The 21,852-nt window shown below is 42.7% G+C and overlaps 1 protein-coding gene across 3 annotated transcripts in view; it reads right to left on the minus strand.

Annotated features, from left to right (window-relative positions):
- The window catches only part of Sdc (Syndecan), an 88,348-nt gene that overhangs the window by 33,293 nt on the left and 33,203 nt on the right, over nucleotides 1-21,852 (minus strand). The gene's annotated exons all lie outside the window — the stretch shown is intronic.

Raw genomic sequence — 21,852 nt, forward strand, 5'->3', positions numbered from 1 at the left:
TGCTTGCCATTAGAAGCCTTTGTTGCCTTCGTTGTTTGTCGTTGCTCCTTGTGTCTGTTTACTTTTGATTTGCTCGATTTATACATCTGCTCGGGAGTGTGTGTATGCCTTTAGTTTCCATATACATACTATATGGAGAGAGAGCACATGTGAGCTGCTTATTTGCTTGCGATTTTGCCAATGTTTGCCAATTGGAATAAGGCACACCAGGCTGGATAAGGTTGGAGGAGGCAGGAGCCGCCCTTTGTGTTTTCCCAAGAGATAATTTCAAAGTTACTTTCCTGGGGGGCCGGCAAATGGGGCCTGGCATTGTCTAAAGTCCCTCTATCCATACCCGGTACTTTAATTAGAAGGGGCTTGCTAATCCTTCCCCATCACATGTGGAACTATAAACTACTACTAGAATGCTCAGCTAGTATTAGGTTAGTTAATTTAGTGTCCTTGTGCCATCTGTAGCTGCAAATTCCCATCTAAGCCTGTAGAGGACCCTCATTCTTTAGCTTCCAAGCCCCCCTCTATATAATTTCCCATTTATTTGCGCCGACTTTTGCACTTTCCGTGTGCACATATTTAAATGAAAGAAAACCCAGGTAGCATGCAAGCCAGCTAGGCAGGTTTTTCCTCCTTTTTTGACGTGCCAGCCATGTATTTTTCATATTTTTTATTAAACAACAAAATGTGTTATTAAAGAACATTCGCTTCGAGATTAAAATACTCTCGTCCTGGCAACTCTCCGGCAAGATTGTGCTTTCACTTGCAACTAAAACGATTTTCTTTTAACGCTTTGCTGCTCACCTTTTTGACTTGGTTTAGTTGCAGTGGTAGTTGCGTTTCAGAGTGTGTGTGTGTGTGTGCGTGCTTTACCCTTTTTTTGTATTTTTTGCGGGAGAAACAAGGCAATTTTTCGCTGCACTGAACAGAGCGACAAAAAATATGTGTAATTCCAGTGCCGCTGGCGGGTGACCCAAATTTCGTGGCTGCCTACTTGACTCCAGATGAACTAGCCCCCACCCACCTCTGCTGAACACTCACTTTCACGCTCTCGCATTGCCCGGAGAACTCAGTCATGATGAAAAATTCATAAAGTACCTCCTGGCCCGGCCCGGCCTGACATGGTCTGGTCTGGCCTGGGTCTGACCTGATGTGCATAACTAACCTGGCGGCGGCGGCTAATGAGTTTAAGTTCTCAGCTGACACAAACAGCCACACACACACACATGTACGGCCAACCACCCACTCGTGTCCACACAATTGACAGTTTTCTCCCCCAGGCTACTGCATGGAGGGGAGGCGGATGACAAGTGTCTTGCATTTTACACCTGAAAGCAGAGTCTAACGGAATTGCACCTGCGGGATTTGGCTCGGGACCTGCCTGACTGAGACATGAATTATGCAATTGCACACGGATATACGGGAGCAACAGGTGGAAATCTGAAATCTGAATCGTTTTCCCTTCTATCCTCCATTCAAGACCTCTAATTAAGTAGAGAGCATGGGAGGACGAAAGTTTCTTGTGTCTACTTTCGGGGGTTTTTCTTGGCGTTGTTTGCTTAATGAAATTACATTAGCAGACGAGAAACAAAGAGAGATGCCACAACCAGAGGACCTGAGAACCAGGGGAAAGCGTTAATAGAGTTGCCTGTCCACCGGCAGGACTACAACTTCCAGCTCCTCTCCCCACAATACCCATCCTCCGACACACTCGCGGAGATTCAAATTGAATTAAAATTCCATTTGCAGTTGTCGTTTGCTTAACGTTTTGTTTGTCCCTCTCCTGGGGGACTGTGCTCCTGTTGGATTCAGGACTCGGGATCGGAATCGGGACTCGGCAAAAAGAATCCTTTAACAAATCGATGCCTGCCGGCAGCAATAAACCTGCAGAATGTCCTCTAATTGCGATTTCGCAGCATGTTGTGCCATTTCTTTTCTTGGCCAACAGAAACTTTAAATTTATTTACCAAGGGGAGAAGGGAGCAACCGAAAACAGTCTAATAATCTGAAGAAAAAGCACGAATTTATGACAAAAGTTGGCCAGTTGGCCAGTTTGCCTGTTGGCATATTTGTTTATTGTTAAACTTACTAAAAACAGTCAGCGTCAAGGAGTAACAGAATGGAAGTTTTGGCCAAGCCATCTCAAGGCAAGGGCTAATGGAAATTTTGGCACAAACTTCTTGGCCAGTTTCTATCATTCCAACAAAAGGGGCAACGGCAAAGGAACAAAACTCATTAGAAGGCAAGCGGAAAGCAGAAAAGAAAACATTAGCCCAGCAATTTATAATTAAAAGCGGAGTGGAGCAACAGCAGTGGCGAAACAATTAAAAAGACAAACAGAAAGTGCCAAGAAAACGCGTCAAAATAGACGTCTGCAGTCCCGACACTCCCACCCATTTCTAGCGACAATTTATCATCGCACATCCCTCGATGAGTTCCTCAACTTTACTTTCGTTTTCAGCTTCATTGGTCATTTAATTTTCCTTGTCTTCAATTAGTAAAAATTGTATTGCCTACATTTTGGGGCTGTTGCCATTTTAATTAGTGCTTTTGGTAATAGGCTTCCTTTTCATCTTTTCTTTATTAGTATTGATGGGGCTGGACAGATCTCGATGTTTGTGCCTTAAAGCTTTTATCGATATCTAGTATCTATAACATCTAGTACTATCACAAACAGGATATGCAAATATGTCGTTTAGGGTGTACCCTATCTATCCAAACTTCACACTTTTATTTGACACACTTTGATGGCCATTAATTTTTAATTTAAGCCCTAATCGAATTCTGTTTAGCCAAATGCATTTCAATTGGGTAACCAAACACACATATACGATATAAGGCGATTACAGCCCTGATGCACACGTAACCGACTGAAAATCCCATTAAATGCTTTTCAATTTCAGCCAAATCGCTCAACTGAGCTCCTCGCTTTTGTGTTCCCGCCTCCTTGGGCTGGATAATGAAAGTAATGAGCGTCTTTTCCCCGATGCCAGCATTTAGATAAAGTTTTATGGCACACCCGAAAAGAATGGCAAACAGGCAGGCCGGCAGCCAGGCAGCCAGGCAGGGCTTCAGGGTAGAAAGTGGCTCACTTCGATTGACAAACTTTTCAGCCAGGTTGGGGCGGGGCGGGGGTAACCAGCCACCCACCCAGTAGCATATTGAAAGCTTCTCATCTGGCTCACCTGGTGATGGGTAATCGATAATAACTGCGACACACCAGTAATATTATAAAGTTGCCGCCAAAAGCAACCCCAACGCCGAGAGAGTGAAAAACTTTCCACTGAAAAATAATAAAGGATAATTTTCCACCCACCTTGGGGCCGTCCGCCCTTCGATAGCCCTTAGATAGCTGGCTGATTCGAAGCCTGGGGGCGGTGGGGAGCGGGAGCGGGAGCGGGAGCGGGAGCGGGAGCGGGCCAATGTTAAGTGGGCGTAACTGGAAAATGTCGACGCCACGCCAGCCCCCTGCGGCTGCTGCACTTACCTCAGTAATGTCTAGCAACACACTCGGCTATCCGCAGAGGCGGGCGCCTAGGGGACAGGGCTTTTCAGGAGTTTTCATTAAGTTTCCAGCGATGATCGAAGGGGAAAGGGGTGGCACGGTGGCCCGAAAACTTTAATCTTAGCCGGTTTAGTTGAATTTCCGCTCTTAATTCAAGCCGAATGCGAAATTTCCCAAGTCAATACCGACCGACTTAACATTGTTATCGCTCCGAAGTTGGAGAAGGGTTTCGCTAAAACGATCATAAATATTTTGCCTAAAAGTTAGACAACCCCAGTGCACATGTACTATGGAAAAGTTTACAATATTTTCAACCTTTTTTTCTTTTTTGGTTTTCTGTTTGTGTGTTGGTTGGGCAGATTTACACATTTGTTGATAACAAAGTTTTAAGCCCCGCAAATAGCTGGCCAACTCTGCCACATACCTGTAACGAAAATACAGGCAAAACTACTATACTACTGTCGAGTGGCAAGCAAAAATTGCAATAGAAGGTGGCAGGCAGGCAGCTAGGCGAGGAGAGGAGAGGTGGTGGCATGATGGCTGGAATAGGAGAAGGTTACTAGCTGGAAGCAAAAACAAGTTGCAAAACGCTGTCCGAAACTTTTAACGCGGCTCAGCCAACTAATCATAAAGTTTCTAATTGCGAACGCCAAAATCAGCCGGCAAAGTTCCAACTTTCGAGTGGAAAACCCAAAGAAAGATCCGATTTTAAAAGCCCTCCTCCTCTAGCAGTCTTTAGTTTATTATTTCTGAATTTTTCATTGAATACGAGAGAGACGAGTGCTGTTTGGCCGACAATTCGACAGCTGTTTATAGGTAGTGTCCTCTCGATTGGCGCCACTGGAAACGTAATTTATGTCCTCACAACAGCACGTTAAATTGACTCCACGTGTCCTGGGGGGGAATACTTTTATCCTGTCACCGACCAGCAACAACAGCAGCCCGAACCCGAAAGCAAAAAAAGAAAAACAGACGGAAACGGATGCGGAAAATTTATAACAAACGATTTGAATGGACAGGTCAGGCAGAACGGACAGGTCCAAATAAAATAAAAGTAGGGATACATGTTCCTGTCAGGGACATAAACATCTCTTATTCCGTTTAATTTTTTAGTCAACCCTCATTAGTGTGCATATTTTATTCCTTCTTAGGCTCATAACTCGCACATTAATCTTGCTTATTAAATTATTTAGAGCCCTTCCCTCGAGCCAAATAAAATCTAATGAGATTTAGGGGCTTCTCTGGCACACTTTGCACTCGTTTCCTTCCTGCCAAACACACAAGGACCAGCCAGTAAGGATCTTTCAATATCTGCCGCACCTATTTCTTTAGTTATTTGCATTTTTCAATCTTCCGCCATTCATCAAACTGTCAGCTTCCGAGGCAACTTTGGCTCCGACTCCAGCTCTGGCTCCGGGGGGAATGACAAAATATTTGACGTTTAGCACAGCATCACGTAAAATTTGCCGGCAGTCATTGCCGTTGCCGTGGCTGTTGCCATTGCGGCATCATTGTATAGTCCCCGGTATCCATCCTTTAGTCCTGGTGCAACCAGAACCAAATAAACGAGCTAAAAATCACCGCAAAATGGTGCTGCCTGCCGCAGCACGTGAGTCCTAGTCCTAGTCGCAGTCGCAGTAGTTGGCAGTGTCGTTGAAAATGCCAAAGTATTTCCTTTTCTCGTTGCACAGGAAACTGTCGAGCGACTGACAGTGGATCCCAGTGGTAGTACGTACTAGTAGTTTGACTTTTAGCGATACACTTTCTCCGTGACTGGCATCAATCACACATTTGTGTAACCAGCCCAGCCACTCCACTGGCAATCAGGCCACCCGGCCACCAAACCAGACAGACCCACCACATTAGTCAGATTATTGATCATTGGTGTTTGGTCGGCCGTTCCGACCATTATCCCCACAATTCGGACCTGAGTTCGGGCCTCTGAAGAGCTAATTATAGAATGCACGGGCACGGCGATGCTTGCATTTACCGAAATTGATGTAATTATTGATTCGAATCTGTTAGTTTTTTCCTCCGCCGGACAACGCAGGACGTCAAATTAACATGGAAAAAGTCTCGCTCATTAATGACAGCCCAGCTGGCCAACCAGCCGTGGTCTGGCCATTTTCAGCCTCCACTGGACCCACAGACCGCAATGCCAAAAATTGTAACATGAAATGTCGATTCGTGTTCATTAATGAGGAGTCGGTGGAGAGTAAGGCCGATGGGGTTGATGCCCTTACTTTTAATACTAAAAATATAGTTATTTTAAAGCCAACAGAATATCTCTTCAAAAACTTTATTTCCTTTATTGTTCTTTGACTTGATAATTGGCTTTTCATGCATTTATGTAGCAAGGATTCCGGCAAGGACCAACCAAGAGAGGGAATTTAAATTTCATTTCTTCGCAATCTGCAGCCAAATTTCATTTAAGTTATGAGCTGCTGTCAGAAAAAGCCAAAGCATAGCACTATAAAGACTATATGATACCCTACAACTAAAAGGTCAAAGGTTAAAGAAAGGTCTGGTCTGCAAGTTCAAAATATAAAATATTGCCTACCAAAAATAGGGCTTTGAAGGATATTTCCTACAAACGAGTATCCAAGTGTATCCATGCCCGACTCTGGCAGGAGAGGAAGGTCCTGCTGCCTTATGGCCTGTCATTTATTTGACCCGACCCGAACACACACACACGGATACACATTTGCGTAAGTCAAATAAATGGCCGTCGTTCTTTTATCTTGTTCAGCATTTTATGGGGTTGCTGCCGCGTGCGAATGGTGTCAGAAATCGCATATTAAATATTGTATGTGCTGGCCGGGCTAATAATGTTTGCCCACGTATGTGCGAGAGTGTGTGTTTACTGCTTGTAAGTTGCTTAATTACATTCGGCAGGACTAAGCCCCACACTCCACACAGGACTTGTCCCATCCGCAAGCATTGTTGTAATGCATTACTCGTGGTCAGGACTAAGCCGCGAAGGAAGCGGAGAAAGTGGCAAGAGAAAGCCGGCAAGAGTTGGCCAACTTTTTCGCTTTAACTCAATTTTAGTTGGGGTATAGTTCACCATCTTTTTTCCACTGCCCTCTGGGCGGGGCTCTAATGCATTTTGCTTGTCCCCTACGTGGTTTCATCAGTTGCAGTCGCAGCTTGTTTAGTTCTTGGCTTTCGAAACTTATTGCAAAGTGTCCACACAGCTATGTGGCTTTCGGCCAAGTGCTCTCCGACAACGAATCTTACAATGCAATTAATTGAATATCCAGAGATGCAACCCTCCTGGCCTATAATTGATGTTTGACATTCAAAGGGAAAGTTTTCCTCACCTTGTGGGGCCTGCCTGCCACCTTCATGGCAGTACTCCTGTCTCTCTATAAAAAAGATGGTTATAAAATGACAAAAGCAGCTAACCACAAAATGCACAGGGCCAGGCCAACATTAGCAACAGAGTCGTGTAAACTTTTGTAATAAAATGCCCGGAACACACACCCACACACCCCAGCAAACTCGTAAAACTATTGGACCTTGCCTGGCCTTCACTCGGCCCTATATAGCATACATATAGTATACCTCGTGTTCTCCCCTTGGTCCTCCGGAATCAAAAAGTTTCGTTTTTCAGCTGTCTGCAGCACACAGTTTTGCCTTTTTTGTCTGCTCGGTCTAAGAGCACAAATTATGCAAGTTTTTGTTATTTTATTTCGGCCAGAATGTCATACACCCATCTACACAGACTATAGATATAGCTATACATATGTAGGTATATGCTGCTGCTGGTGGGTTTCCCTAGAAAACATTTCGCAATTTGTTTTACCTTGTTGTTTGGTAAAGACTTTCATTTTAGAGAGACTTTGCATATTCAAAAATAATTGTTTTGGCCCTTTGTGAGAAAGGATATTGGACAGCACAACCAAAATACATATAATATAATTGGAGAAAAGTCTATTTCGGTGAAGGTTATTGGGTTAAGTCTGTATATTGCCCTCTGCTGTCGCTTTAATTAACAAAGGCCCATTATATTGGGCGTTTTCCCATTAATAGATTAATAAATTATGCACATCTTAAAAAACATTTCCCATTCGATATTTATTGGCCAATTTATTCGCATTAATTTCACGCGCTCACCCACCAGATCTCTCTGCATTAATTCCACTTACATACATAATTGTAACGGCTACTGGCTCGAATATATGCCAGCCGGCCATTAAAAAGGCCCGGGAAACACCATTCATTGGGCAATAAGCAGGCGATACACTTGCCAACAGATATATGTATCCAGGAATGGCGAAAAATCACTTACACGAGCCCGGCCATTGTTATTGTTGTGGCCAGCGAAGGATACAAATGAAGCTGGCCAGGATTGAGCACCGAAATCTAGGTCGCAGTCTCAATTACCTTATAAATATTAAAAACACCAAATTGTGTTTCAAACGTTAATTAACTGAAAAACAATAATGGCCGAATCCTCCGAATCACGAATGAAGAATTAATATTTATCTTTTCCAGGAGAGAGCAGGCTGAACAAATTGTAAAAAGTTGCCAAAGTAAACAATCACAAATACTCTATAGCTGTATCTGTTTTTTAATTAAAAAACAACTTTATAGGCAAGCGACAGGGAGAATAAATGTTTTTCTTACCATTTAAGCGGATATTCAGAGATGAAAAGTGTTGGGAGCGAGAGCCAGATAGTTAGCTGGCCAGGAATGCTGAATTTGGGCAATTAAATCGGTGGCATGGAGATTTATGGCAAGTCTAATCCCGGCACTGCTTCCATAGAATGTGGGCCAAGTGCCAGGGCCAACAACAACCGTTCGATTGGAATGCTGCCCACTGTTTTAGGGATTCGAGTTTCCTGGCGAGGATGCCCCGAAGTGCGAACAGGAAACACAAGTGCAGATTGCAACAGTTTATTTATGGTTGAAATTCAATATTGGCCATTTTGATCGAAACAATCAAGGTTGGCCAATCGATTCGCCATCCAGCCGTAAACCAGTTCGATTCCCTGCACGTAATTTGATTAGAAAAGTAAACCGAGTATGGCTATAATCCCAGCCACATCTAAATCGAATTAATTTCGGTCTGGATGTCTGGATGTTGCTGCACTTTGGAGCTCTTGTTTCGGAATTGCAGTCCAATTTTTGGTTGGCTTATGCCCCAAGATACTTGTCATTTGTGTGGCGTGCAATTAATTATGCCCGAGTGTTAATTATTTTCCCATTTTGCCTTCCCCTAATTACATCTTCCGCCTGCCATGTCCTGGCCCAGTCCTCCCAGGCCCCTCTCCACGTCCTCTGCGGAGAAGAACAAACTTCCTTTTCAGTCGGTTGGCAGTGCAGAGCAGCGTTGGTTCCCATGATAATTTCGCCTGCCAAGTAAAAAATTTCCATTTCCGTTTCCTTTCGTTTCGGGCTTCCCCACGGCCGGAGATAGAGATAAATAGAGAGAAAGCTGGCAGGACGGAGGATAAATGGCTGAAAGAGAAAGGCCGAAACGGGAACATGCTAATTTGATGCAGAAATTCTTCTCTTCGCGCTGAATGTCTGGTCGAATGCGTATCTTGAAGCTCCATTCTCCAGAAGCTCCAGACCCCAAACACCCAAACATTTCGGTTGCCACTCTTCTGGCTCTTGGCCCTTTACAAATTTCGCTTTTATGATTGCCCAAGTTTTGATTATTGCTGCCAAGAGCAACTGCCACTGAAAACTGGCAACAGTCACTCACTCTCACCCTCACCCTCACTCAGGCCCATTCTGATTCTGTGTGGGCCCCAAAGATTTGTGGCTGGGCCATAACCTGCAGTTGTGGTGCCCGGTTGGCAAATTGCATTGTACTTGGCTACAGTTTGTTGGCCTAAAACCCGGCACCAGGCCAGGACACACTTGACACTTGACAGCCCAACTGAATGATGAAAAACTTTGCCAGTCGTCGACGGATTGGTTGGTTGCGGGCCATGGTGATGGTGATGATGACGATGACAACTTTGCCAGTAATTAAAAATTTACGTCATTTACCTGAAAAGATAGAAGGAGAAAGTTTTTTAATACAAAACTTAAAAGGAGAATGGTCGGGGTTGTGGGTAACTACCATAGCTTAAGTTTGCTCGAAAACCTTCGCCGCCTTCACCTTCGCCACAAAAAGCTATCAGAATTGGCTGTATCAAGTTACTATCTGGAGTTGGCTCCCTTGGCTCCAAAGTGCAGTATTTACAATTTGTTTTTTGCTACCTAGGCTGCCTCTGCCTCTGCCTCGGCCTGGCAAAAGTTTCCTTTTTCACTTTTACACAATTTCAAGTGTTATCCTGCCCCTGTAATTGCAGCTGCCTCCTGATGCTGCCTCACAATTTCGTGAGCCAGGAACACAGAGTGCCGCGTATAATTTCTCATTAATTTCTGCTACGTTTGCGCTTTTCACGTGCAGGTAAGCGCACGTCACGTCGCCGGCAAGTGCAAACATTTTGATTGCATAACAAGGCATAAAATAAATAGCTTTTTCAAACATTTAAACACTCAGACAAGAGCGAGCAGCCAGGCCAGACCTGGAGCGCAAAGACAATTGAATATTTAAGCGCCAGGTGAGCGAAAACTTTCCTCCGAAAGCTCCTCCTCGGCAATCAAATTAAGAAGCCGAGGAATAAGTTTTCAAGCCACCAGGCAGACCACCAGGCAGGCCACCAGCCACCAGTGGCGGAAAATCTTTGAATTTTCCAAAAATATCTTTTCCTAAATACAATTGTTGTTTTCTATTGAATAATTTGTATATTCAAGGATTCAAAGCCATTTTATTTATTTATTCATAGACTGGGGCTTTCGAATGAATCTTTTTCTTAATCGGATATGGCCACCGCAGGGAGGCATATCCATATAAGATCCAAGAAAATTTGACAAAAAATCTCAAAAATATTTTGTTGCCAGGTTTTGATGCAGATCGATGGAGAATCATTATACTTTTCGTTTAAGGTACTCCGCTTAAGAATCTGATGGATATTGGTCAAGATATGGCCATCGCAGTGGCCCATATTGTCCACCCCATGCATTTTCCAAATTTTGAAGGGGACCCCCCAGAAATTTGACAAAAAATCTGAAAAATATTTTGTTGCCAGGTTTTGATGCAGATCGATGGAGAATCGATATACTTTTCGTTTAAGGTACTCCGCTTAAGAATCTGATGGATATTGGTCAAGATATGGCCATCGCAGTGGCCCATATTGTCCACCCCATGCATTTTCCAAATTTTGAAGGGGACCCCCCAGAAATTTGACAAAAAATCTGAAAAATATTTTGTTGCCAGGTTTTGATGCAGATCGATGGAGAATCGATATACTTTTCGTTTAAGGTACTCCGCTTAAGAATCTGATGGATATTGGTCAAGATATGGTCATCGCAGTGGCCCATATTGTCCACCCCATGCATTTTCCAAATTTTAAAGGGGACCCCCCAGAAATTTGACAAAAAATCTGAAAAATATTTTGTTGCAAGGTTTTAATGCAGATCGATGGAGAATCGATATACTTTTCGTTTAAGGTACTCAGCTTAAGAATATGATGGAAATTGGTCAAGATATGGCCATCGCAGTGGCCCATATTGTCCACCCCATGCATTTTCCAAATTTTAAAGGGGAAAATTTGACAAAAAATCTGAAAAATATTTTGTTGCCAGGTTTTGATGCAGATCGATGGATAATCGATATACTTTTCGTTTAAGGTACTCCGCTTAAGAATCTGATGGAAATTGGTCAAGATATGGCCATCGCAGTGGCCCATATTGTCCACCCCATGCATTTTCCAAATTTTAAAGGGGAAAATTTGACAAAAAATCTGAAAAATATTTTGTTGCCAGGTTTTAATGCAGATCGATGGAGAATCGATATACTTTTCGTTTAAGGTACTCAGCTTAAGAATATGATGGAAATTGGTCAAGATATGGCCATCGCAGTGGCCCATATTGTCCACCCCATGCATTTTCAAAATTTTGAAGGGGACCTCCCAGGAAATTTGACAAAAATTCTAAAAAATATTTTGTTGTCAGGTTTTTATGCAGATCGATGGAGAATCGATATACTTTTCGTTTAAGGTACTACGCTTAAGAATCTGATGGATATTGGCCAAGATATGGTCATCGCAGTGGGCCGTATTGTCCACCCCATGCATTTTCCAAATTTTGAAGGGGACCCCCCAGGAAATTTGACAAAAAATCGAAAAAATATTTTGTTGCCAGGTTTTGATGCAGATCGATGGATAATCGATATACTTTTCGTTTAAGGTACTCCGCTTGAGAATCTGATGGATATTGGCCAAGATATGGCCATCGCAGTGGGCCGTATTGTCTGTCCCAAGCATTTGTTAGAATTTTGAAGGGTATTTGGTATCTGGTATTTACATTTAACTGACCCCCTCCTGAAGAAACTTACTGTCTAAGCTCTTGTTGGCCATTTCCTCCGGCTTTGTTTCCCAAAAAGGCCTTACGAGGCAGAAATAAACTTCCAGCGAGAACGAAACGGGGACACCAATAACGAGAAAAAGAAATAAAGTGCAAAATACTTTTCGGACAGTCATTAGCAAGAAGGACTCGGATCTCGAGTAGGACTCTGGTTTGAGTTGCAAATTAAGAGAGCTGGGGGGATACAGGTGGGAGTATCCTGCACACTCGATTAGCAACAAGGACACGATAGCAGGACATGTCTATCGTTTTCCCTACACATCTTTTCCATTTCCGTTTGAAGTTGTGGGGGAAAAAAACAATATAGATGAAAAATAGAGGAATTGAAATGGAATCACTGCTACTTTCTTTCAATTCGATTTAATTCATTTCCTTTCTTTGGCATTTCTTCCTGCTTAGTTCTTCGATTCGACGAGTCCTGTACTTGTGTATTGTGTTTGCTGCTCGCTTCCTTTGCACAAATTGAATTGTTCGCTAACAAAATGCAAGACAATTGAAACACATTTCAGGTCTGATTTACCTAAAAGCTTTTTATAATTGGAAGCATTTTAGAGAGTGGAGTTGGTGGAGTTGCAGGAGCAGGAGCTCTCCTTCCCGGCCAATAATCGGGTTACCTGCAGCAATTGGCTGACGGTCGGTTGTGTCTGGCTTACAACTTCTTTTCGTTGTAATCGCATTTTCATAATTGAACTTTCCTCCAAGACCAGAGTAGATGTTTTATTATTTTTCCCTTTTCCCACATGTTCAGCTTTCACTCGCTTTTTGGAGTAATCCCCCTTTTTGGGAAATAATGAAAATAAAGCGAGGGTTAAGCTCGGACCATGAACCCTGAACCCATCTCAAACACGAACAATGTTTGCTTAAATATTGAATCAAACAATTGGCAGCCAAGCGTCCAGCACTTGTCAGACTTCTCCCCAATTATATGGAAAGTTTTTCTCCCCTTTTTTGTAATTTTTTTTAGAGAGAATACTTTGGAATGCAAAAACAAAGTTTCCAGCCAACAAACATCAAAAGGTGAAACACAAACAGCTGGCTCGCAAAGCCGCTTAGGGCGACGAGAAGAGGCCAAAACCGACACTGGAAAAGGGTTTAAAATTGTCCGCACGACGTGGCTAATAAACCGGCAGCCCAAAAAGGACAAGCCCACCTTCAAGAAGGCTCTGAGCCAAAAAAAAAGAAGCATAAACGTTGTAAGAAAACACGCAAATAAAAGGAGACAACGAGACGCCAAGGCAAGACAAACCCTGCCAGGCATTTATAATTAAAAATGCAGAAACACAAGGGAATATCTGGGGAGGGGGCGGCAAAAAAAACTTAAACAAGGTTCTGCCGGAGGGTCGTAGGCATGTGGCAAGTGGGTGTGAGTGGCGGCTGGGGGCGTGTCTGGGTGGCAGACAGAAGTCAAACAATAAAAGCAGACAACAATAATTTTAACAATAACATGACAAATGTTGATGCAGCGGAATGGCGGCAGCCGGAGCAAAAAAAGCAGCAGACCAGATTCCAGCAGAGGAGGCAAGAGCTGCTAAATGCTGCATACTTTGAGGCGGCGCCGACTCCAATGGCGGACAAAAAACAAAATGGAAGCCGAGAAGGCGCGATAAGTGTCTCCAGTTGGAATGCAACACTTTTCTATTAAAATTCAATCAATTTTGAAAGGATAATAGGATTTCTCAAATAATATACTTTAGAGTAAAATAATATTTATGATTTAAGAGGAAGATTTCCACGAAAACTCTCCATTTTTAATGAAATTTAAACTCCCATGCAGAGCAAATTACTTGGCATTTGTTGGGCTTTTATTTTGCAAGCCCTCCACACTCTCCACAAGCCTCGAGTTGTGATATATTTGATTGCAACATGAGCATCCATGGCCCGAGCATTTTGTAACATTTTAGTAGTCACCCGCACTCAGACATAACTCAGCATGAAAGGCCTTTCTCCCGCTCGGTGGCTGGCTGGCTTTCATAATTTTAGTTTTTCGACGCTTGCCGGCGACATAAATCAATTTTAATGCTCGCAGAAGGAGAATTGCACGTAAAAAGCCAAAACACATGAAAGTAGTGCACCAATGCAGAGTGAAAGAGAGGTGACTAGTGGGTGTGAAAGAGAGCACCAGAGACATTCTAACTGTATGAATATTTGTGATTTATGGCAACGATTCGACTTCAATTTTTGGCAAAAAGTTACGGCGAGGAACGAATTGTGCGCAAATGACTGAAAAATAACTGCTTCTACATTTTCCGAGGAAAACTCAGATCTATAATAAAAATTATAAAAAAAAAAAACAAAAAAGGTGAAACCAAGATAGAATTTAAAGCCCTTTTGGGAGAAGACCTTTGCCAAGGCGTTCTCAACCCTAAAAGCATTCAAAAACATCTTTTTTGCAAAAGAAAGTGCTTTTAGGGCTTTGATTTTGGTTTGGGCCACATGTCGCTCTGCTCGATTTAGTCCTGCTGGCTGTTAAGGACACTGAATGCCTTACTGTGCTTTGCTTTTCCTTGATTTGCTTTGCTTTGGCCCTGAGTATTATGTTTAAGCCTTTTCAAATGACCAACAACAACAGCAGCAGCAGCAACTGAAGACCCAGATGCTCTTGTGTATCTGTGTAAGTGGCTTTCACGCAGCCATTTCCCCTCCATGTGCGACTGTATAAGTGAGGACAGTGCCTTAAAAAAAGCAAACAATAAAACATAATGAAAGTGTAAAGCTTTCGGGAAGAAAATCTGACCACTGCTGGCCAGAAGCGGGTCAATTGCCAACTCGAGTGCCACAAAAATGCACATAAATGTGATAGATGTGGAGTCGTCGCGAGCTCCAAGCCGAGAGTCCTTTCTGTTTGTGGCAATCACGGCCAGCAACAGAATCATAAATTCTGGACTCAAAAGACTCTGGACTCTGTCTGGAAAGGGGTTTCTATTAAAATAACTTTGTATATTTTAAGTTATTCTACTGGAAGAAATTTTGCTAAAAATGGCCATCTATTTAAGCTCGAAATTCACTCATTTCTTCTTAAATTTATCCTAGTTTCTGAACATTTTTCTAATCTCTATCCAAGCACTTGTTTGTCATTTGCCAAGCTTAGCTGGAAAGCTTGAAAAATAGTTCCAGCTTCACCACTTTCAGCCATTTGTTAAACGCTTCTTATGACCTGCTCTTGAAAGAGTACCACCCACTCTACTCCTCACCCACTGTATCTCCAAGTTGAGTAAATTTTAACATTTAATTATGAACATGTCATTGCGGTAAGAGGTTTATGAAATGAGCCACAAATAAACACACACATATACACGCTCGTTCGGCGAGGAAAAGCTCATGAAAAGCGCATAAAAAGGACCAGAGGACGAGGATGAGGAGGAGCCACAGTAGCCATTAAAAAGGTTTTTGGGGTCAGCAATTTTAAAGCCAAAATGTATAAATAAAATGTCAACTTTTATGACAGCCACAGATACAGACACAGAGCACTCACACACTGAGGGATTTTAATGCCATGGCATATATCAAAGTAAGTATCCGACCACAGCATTGCTCATACGCCTCATTGTACCACAAAAGGTAGCCGGGTAACAAAACGGAGGCTAAAAGCCAATAAGCAAGTGAGAGGAAAGAAAGAAAAATGGAATGGAGGGCTGCTCCTCCCAACAGAGGCTATTTTTCATGCCACCGCCACAATCGATAATTCTTTTGTTCATTAAGAAGTTTATAAATCAAGGCAACTACTATTCGATGGGTGGGTTGTGAGGAATGTGAGGAATTTTCATAGTTTCCTCCAATTCAGTCGAAAGTTCAGGTGCCAGACTTGAGGCTGGAATGCGTAGCAACTTTATAGACTTGCTAAGGACTTTACTAAGCGACTCCATCCACCATCCGCCATCCGAGGCCGAGTTTGGAATGAAATGAAAACTGAATTGCGAAACAAATATTGCTGTACATTAGATTTCCGAGTGTGCCGGAAGTAAGTCAGAGGAAGGAAAAGCCAAATGGGCCTGGGGGGGAAAAGCCATTTTCCACGAAACTTAAAGTTCGTTAATTGCATTCACTGGAAATGGAAGAGCGAACGGGTATTTGAATGGATATTTACATGCGGAGCTCACCTCAAAACCACAAACCCCAGCGAATTTGTTTCAACATTTTATTTATAAAATATATATACTATATTCAGTGTATTTGTGGAGCACTTGAACCAATTTAAATGGCAGTGCTGAATGGTGCTTTACGGGCCAGTTCAGCCCAGTGACGTTGGCAATTAAAGGTGGCCTCGAAATCCTATCCGCGGCCCAAATGCATATTCATATCGGCATTTGCATAATCAGTTTTGGTTTCTAGCCACCTAGACTGGGCCAACTTTGGCCACTTTGACATGCAACTCACAACAAATGACGCCAAATCGCCAAAATGTAAATCGATTTAACCTAATCGAGTGATCGCATTAAGCACTGACGCCAATTAACGCAACAAATCGTTTTTAAATGGCTGTCAATTGGGTTCTGGCCAGGCTCGCAGCTTCCCAGCCTCCCATGCCATTATCATCTGATTCTGGCCATTTGCACTTTTCTCAGGTGCCACGGGCCTGGCTAATTCGGCACTGAGACTCGGCCAATTGCGAAATTGCATTTTCAAGTACATTTGAATCGCAGAAAGCCATTTATAATTGTCATCTCGGCCAATGCAATTAGCACTGGCTAATGGGCAATTAAGAGGGTCGAGGACAAGGACTAGGGCCAGAATCAGGGCTGATGATGAGGCAGTTTTTCTCGAAAGTTCTCATATGATTTTATTTCCTTGGCCATTCAGGAGGCAAAACTAAATTCAGGCACAGAATTCAATTTGCATCACAAAGGATCAGTGCGGCATTGTGGCAAGTCGGCATTTAATTAGCCGCTCAAACGTAGAAATGGCCAACGAAATGGAATGGAATGAGCCGGATTCCAGGCACAAGGATTAAATAAGAATGACAGAGCGAGCGAGGGGCGAGGAAAGGCATCTAGATTGGAATGGAATCCAAAATGGATATGCACAAATATTTGCATATTTCACTGAGCACATCAAAAACATTTTCAATGCGGGCTGAAGGACTAGAAGAGGGGGTGGAAGTGGCAGGACTATGAACAATGGCCGCCGATAAACTGCTACACATGTTAACAAAGTTAGGCAGTTACTGGTGCTGGGCTATCGACACAAAAGAGCTGAAATTGGTTCAAACCAAGCTAAACCAAGCTAAACCAATGCAAACAAAGCGGAAACTGGCGAACGGCCATTTTTGTTATCGCTCGCGCCATTTTCAATGAGTCCCTGCATGTGTGTGAGTCTGTAAGTGTGTGGGGGGGATACAATTTTGTTATTTATTTTTAGGAAAAATAAAAAGAAAAGAATTCGACAACAAAAAACAAGTGGGTGGCACTTGGTCTGGCTGGAATGTGAAGCATTACTGACTGGGTGGTTGACGGCGGAAACGGAAACAAGCCAACCACGCACACAGTCGCAGCACACACACACACACTTACATGCAGTTGAAAAACAACAGCAGCAAATCAATTCAACGAGAGAAAATTAAAAATGCCGCCACTGTTGCATGTGGAATGACAATCGGGTTGGAGTGCCTTGTCGCCATCAGGATTCACTCCCCGACCCGCACACCCGCACCCGTTTGACTTTTTGACAAAACGCAGCTGCCGAAATAGTTTTATCCCCTCGCACCCCCCTTGGGCACAAACTCGCATCAAAATGGCGCCATTTTGCAAGACATTCGCCCGCAATGTCACGTACGGCGAACACGAGATGAGGCATCTATTAGGGCTGCTGGAAGCATCCTCGGCGGAGGATATTCCACGCATGTGAGTGCCAATATCAGAAAGTTTTGCGTGCTGGCAGCTACGGGGCTCAAATGTCAAATATTTTGGTTTAACCCTCCTGTTGCCACATTCACAAAATGGCTGTCATTTATGCCAGAAACTCTATGCATCAGACTCTTTAGTTGTGGAGCTATTTATGGCCTGAATCAGTTTTTTGGTTATTAGAGTAGCATAAGGATCTATACAGGGAGATGTATCCATCTCCCAAGCTTCTATCTTCAAAAACACTTAAGTTATGGTATTTATGAATAATAAGTTACATATATGGAAAAGAATGTAGTCAGATTTATACACATATAAGATATCTGACGAGAAGATATAAGCCAGGTATACAACAACAAGCATACAACAACCAAGTTGACAAAAAAAATAAATAATTATAATTAATTAAAAATATTTTCTCGACTTTTGGGGTCTGCTTAAGTGCAACCTATGAGAATCGAGGAGGAGGGCACTATTTTTTTAATTAATTATTTTTAAAAATTTTATTGAATAGTGACCAAATAAAAGCATCTTCTAGAATGTTATCATACGCAAAATAACGGTAAAATGTTGCTCTTCATTCCTATTATACTCCTCGGCGCCCTTAAAAGTAGGCAATGGAAATATGAGTGTTTTCATTTTTAAATTTTTGATTTAGAAACAAAGTGGTTTTCCTTTATGAGTTAGTGAAGGATATGTAAGGAATAGATATATCATTTGATTATATATCTATCAGACATGTCATCAGTTTCCTATCCAAATAAACACTGCCAACAAATTCAAAACCCCCTTTCTTGACCATTATTATTATTTCGAGACATTTTTCAGCATAAATGTATGCTATAAATAAAGGAAAACAAGCTGCCAACCACATACGCTTCTGAAGAGAAAGCAAAACGCCACTGACACCGACAGGAGCGGCATTAAAAAAAGCAACAACGGTTTCAAGTATCAATTGCTGTGGCATTTAAGCCAAGTACCCACAATAAATTGCATTTTAAAGAGCCAGTAGCCGGCCGGCCAGTTGCGGGCATTAATAGCGCATAATTAAAGCCACAATAACTCACTGGCCGAATCGGTCGGCACATTCATTATCGGGGGCCGGCAGACACGAGGAGAGGCATTAGGCCATTCTGGATTTGCATTTTAACGCCGCATGTGCGAGAGATGGAATTCCGGCCACCAGGCCACCAGTGCAGATGGAAGCTGCCACTTCCGGTGGCCAATGGCAGGCCGTTGGCCAACTCAGATGTCAAATAATGTCAGCAGCAGTAGCATCGACAAGGCAAGAAAAGCCGAGATGGTCAGATGGTCAGATGTTCCAATTTGGCCACAAAAGCAAATCGCCCAGCAGTGATAGCCCCACGACCGCAAATTGCCCGGAGGGGGGGCCGCCTTAATACAATTCTCATGCTCGATGGCCTATGCGGGTGGTGGCCTTTGTGGCCTGGCTCTCATTATGACACATAGATATAAGTATGGTATCTGCCATTAGGCGTCTAATTGTGAAATATTTTTATTGTTATTCCGCAAACAAACTTTCAGGCAGAGGCATCGCGTGGGAGGCTGTTGCCAAGTTGAGAAACTTTCCATTTAATTAAAAAGTTCAAATCATATGTGTGTTTAAAAATTTCCCAGCCAGCTCATATGGTAGATGTTCCCAAATTTGATACCTTTTGTGGCTAGAATGTTAATTAAAAAGTTGTGCAGCCGCAACTGGAAGCTAAAGCTGAATTCCAAGCCCAGAAGCTAGCTATTCTCCAAATGAATGAATTCTTCAAGTGAATATGAAAGCATGTTCCTTGAGATCAAGTCCAGATGGCCTCTGAAATTAGCTGCTCATGTGCAGCATAGTATGTCCTTAGGCTCTCGTAGTTTATCCTGCACTCTCCAAAAAAGATACCCTACTTTATGAAAAATCAATTGAAATTATTACAAAATAAATGCGATTTAGTGTGTCTTATTTATTCAATTGCACGGAGTTCTCTTAAGCGTGGCAGCGCCCCCCATTTGGGAGCCCTATCCGGCTGCTCATCCGGCCGCAATTTGCCGGCGCGGTGTGTGACATCGCAAAGCCTCTCGCTGATAGCTGCTATCCAGGCCCTCCCCACGGGCTTCCATCTATATATACATATATTTTTTATAAGATTTCCGATCTGATGCCGCCCCTCTGCACTTTACATTTCATGCTCAGTCTGCGCTGTTTTTTCCTTTTTCTTCCTTTTTTGTTGACGGCTCTGGCTGAGCCATATAAAAAATGCAAATAATTTGCTAGCGCTTTACAGCGCGACAAGCAAACGAAGCAAGGATCTGAGACCAAGTCGCAGTCCTTGCCATCGTCCTGCTATACACACCCACACCAGCCAGCCCACAGCCCCGCGGCAAAAAAAGACGCAAGCGCGTAAAGTCAAAAACGTTTTAATATTTATGGCACATTATATGGCTTGTGGGCTTACTTTAGCTTCGGCATCAGCATCAGCTACAGGATATGGCTATGGTTTGCCGCGAAGGATATCCACGCGAAGGCTCTATAACAACACATTGGATCTGTGTTTCTATAATGTATGCATTGTATGCCTACATAGCCATATCCATATCCATATCCATAGCCAATCGTGATAAATGGTGGGTCGTATGCCCTCGTTTGCTAAACGCAAGAAATCTTTAAGGAAATCGAATAAAAACATCATAAACATAATTGTACATTGGGCTGCAAGGACAATAAAAACCAGCCATAAAGAACTCGAACGGCCAAAGGATTTATTTGAAAATAAAACTTTTCCATAGCATACATTTCAGCGCCAAAGAGGTGGTCTAACAGGTGCTAAAAATTTTCATTCATCATTAGTGCCTTTGGCTCTCTTTTTTTATCTCTCTCCCCCCCTCGTCACCTCTTTGCCTTTCAGAAAGTGTCATTAGCCTGGACCTCCTCGTACCTCTTCTAATTGAACTTTGCCCTCTCGCTCATTGCTATTCGCGTTCCCTGTCGCTCCTAGGAGTTGCAGCAAAAAAAACGCTTAGTGCGCTGAGCTAAGTACCGTAATCAAAGTTTAATTACACGGCCATTGAGGCGGACTTGAGGGGCAGAAAGAGACGAAGCGACTACGCCGAGACAGAGACCGAGATAGGGACAAGAAGGGAGCTTTTTTTGCGTGTTGTATCTTGTCTGCTTTGAGCAATCATGGGTTGACTGAAATATTTCGAGGCGTTCAACCGCTTAATTAGCAGTAAGGGCGTTTTTTTTTATTTTCTCACATAATAATGGACTTGCAAAGTAAAGGCACTCTTTATTTTTGGAGAAAAACCTGCAATAAAGAATAAATTAAACCCGACATACTTGCTAATGATCTCAAAGGCGGAATCTCTTTGGAAAATACTCACCTTTGACCCACCAAGTACAAGAAATTGCAATTTCGGGAAAACCATAAGTGACGAAATGAAATTGTAAAGTAATCCCGAATTAGGATCAGAGGAAAATGTTGATGTCATGGTCTGGCCAGGAATTATGTTTAATATGTGGATGTATTTGTGTATTTATACATATATGTGTGGGTGTCATGTGTGCATGTGTCAGCTATTGTGTGGAACGTAATTTGTGGCCTGGCCGCATGTTACACATTTGCAAGCTGACAATTTCATTTAAATTTCATGCAAGACATGCGGAGACACATCGCAACAACAACAACAACAAGAACAACATGGAAGCCGGTAGGTCCTGGGCCAAAGCCATATGTCTTTAATGTCCGTCTGTGGGGATATCTGTCCGGTGTGGCTCTGGTTCTGGGCCAAACCAAACATGACAGCGTTTTGAAACTTTACGTGATTTATTATCACCCCAAACACACACCCACACCCACCCCCTCCGGATGCAAATACTTGTCGAACCACAAAACATTGGCCAGAGATTAGAGCCACTTGCATTCGATTGGATTGGCTGACAAATGCAATTTAATGAACAGCAAATATGGCTGATAATTTAGTTGATATAAATTAAGGGGTTATATACAGTTGTGACAAATGAAAAAATCGATTTTTTGTTTATTACATATTCTTTAAGTATATTCTATTGGGAATACTCTCACAAAAATT

Source organism: Drosophila bipectinata, chromosome 2R, assembly GCF_030179905.1.
Source record: "Drosophila bipectinata strain 14024-0381.07 chromosome 2R, DbipHiC1v2, whole genome shotgun sequence".
Taxonomy (NCBI): Eukaryota; Metazoa; Arthropoda; class Insecta; order Diptera; family Drosophilidae; genus Drosophila; species Drosophila bipectinata.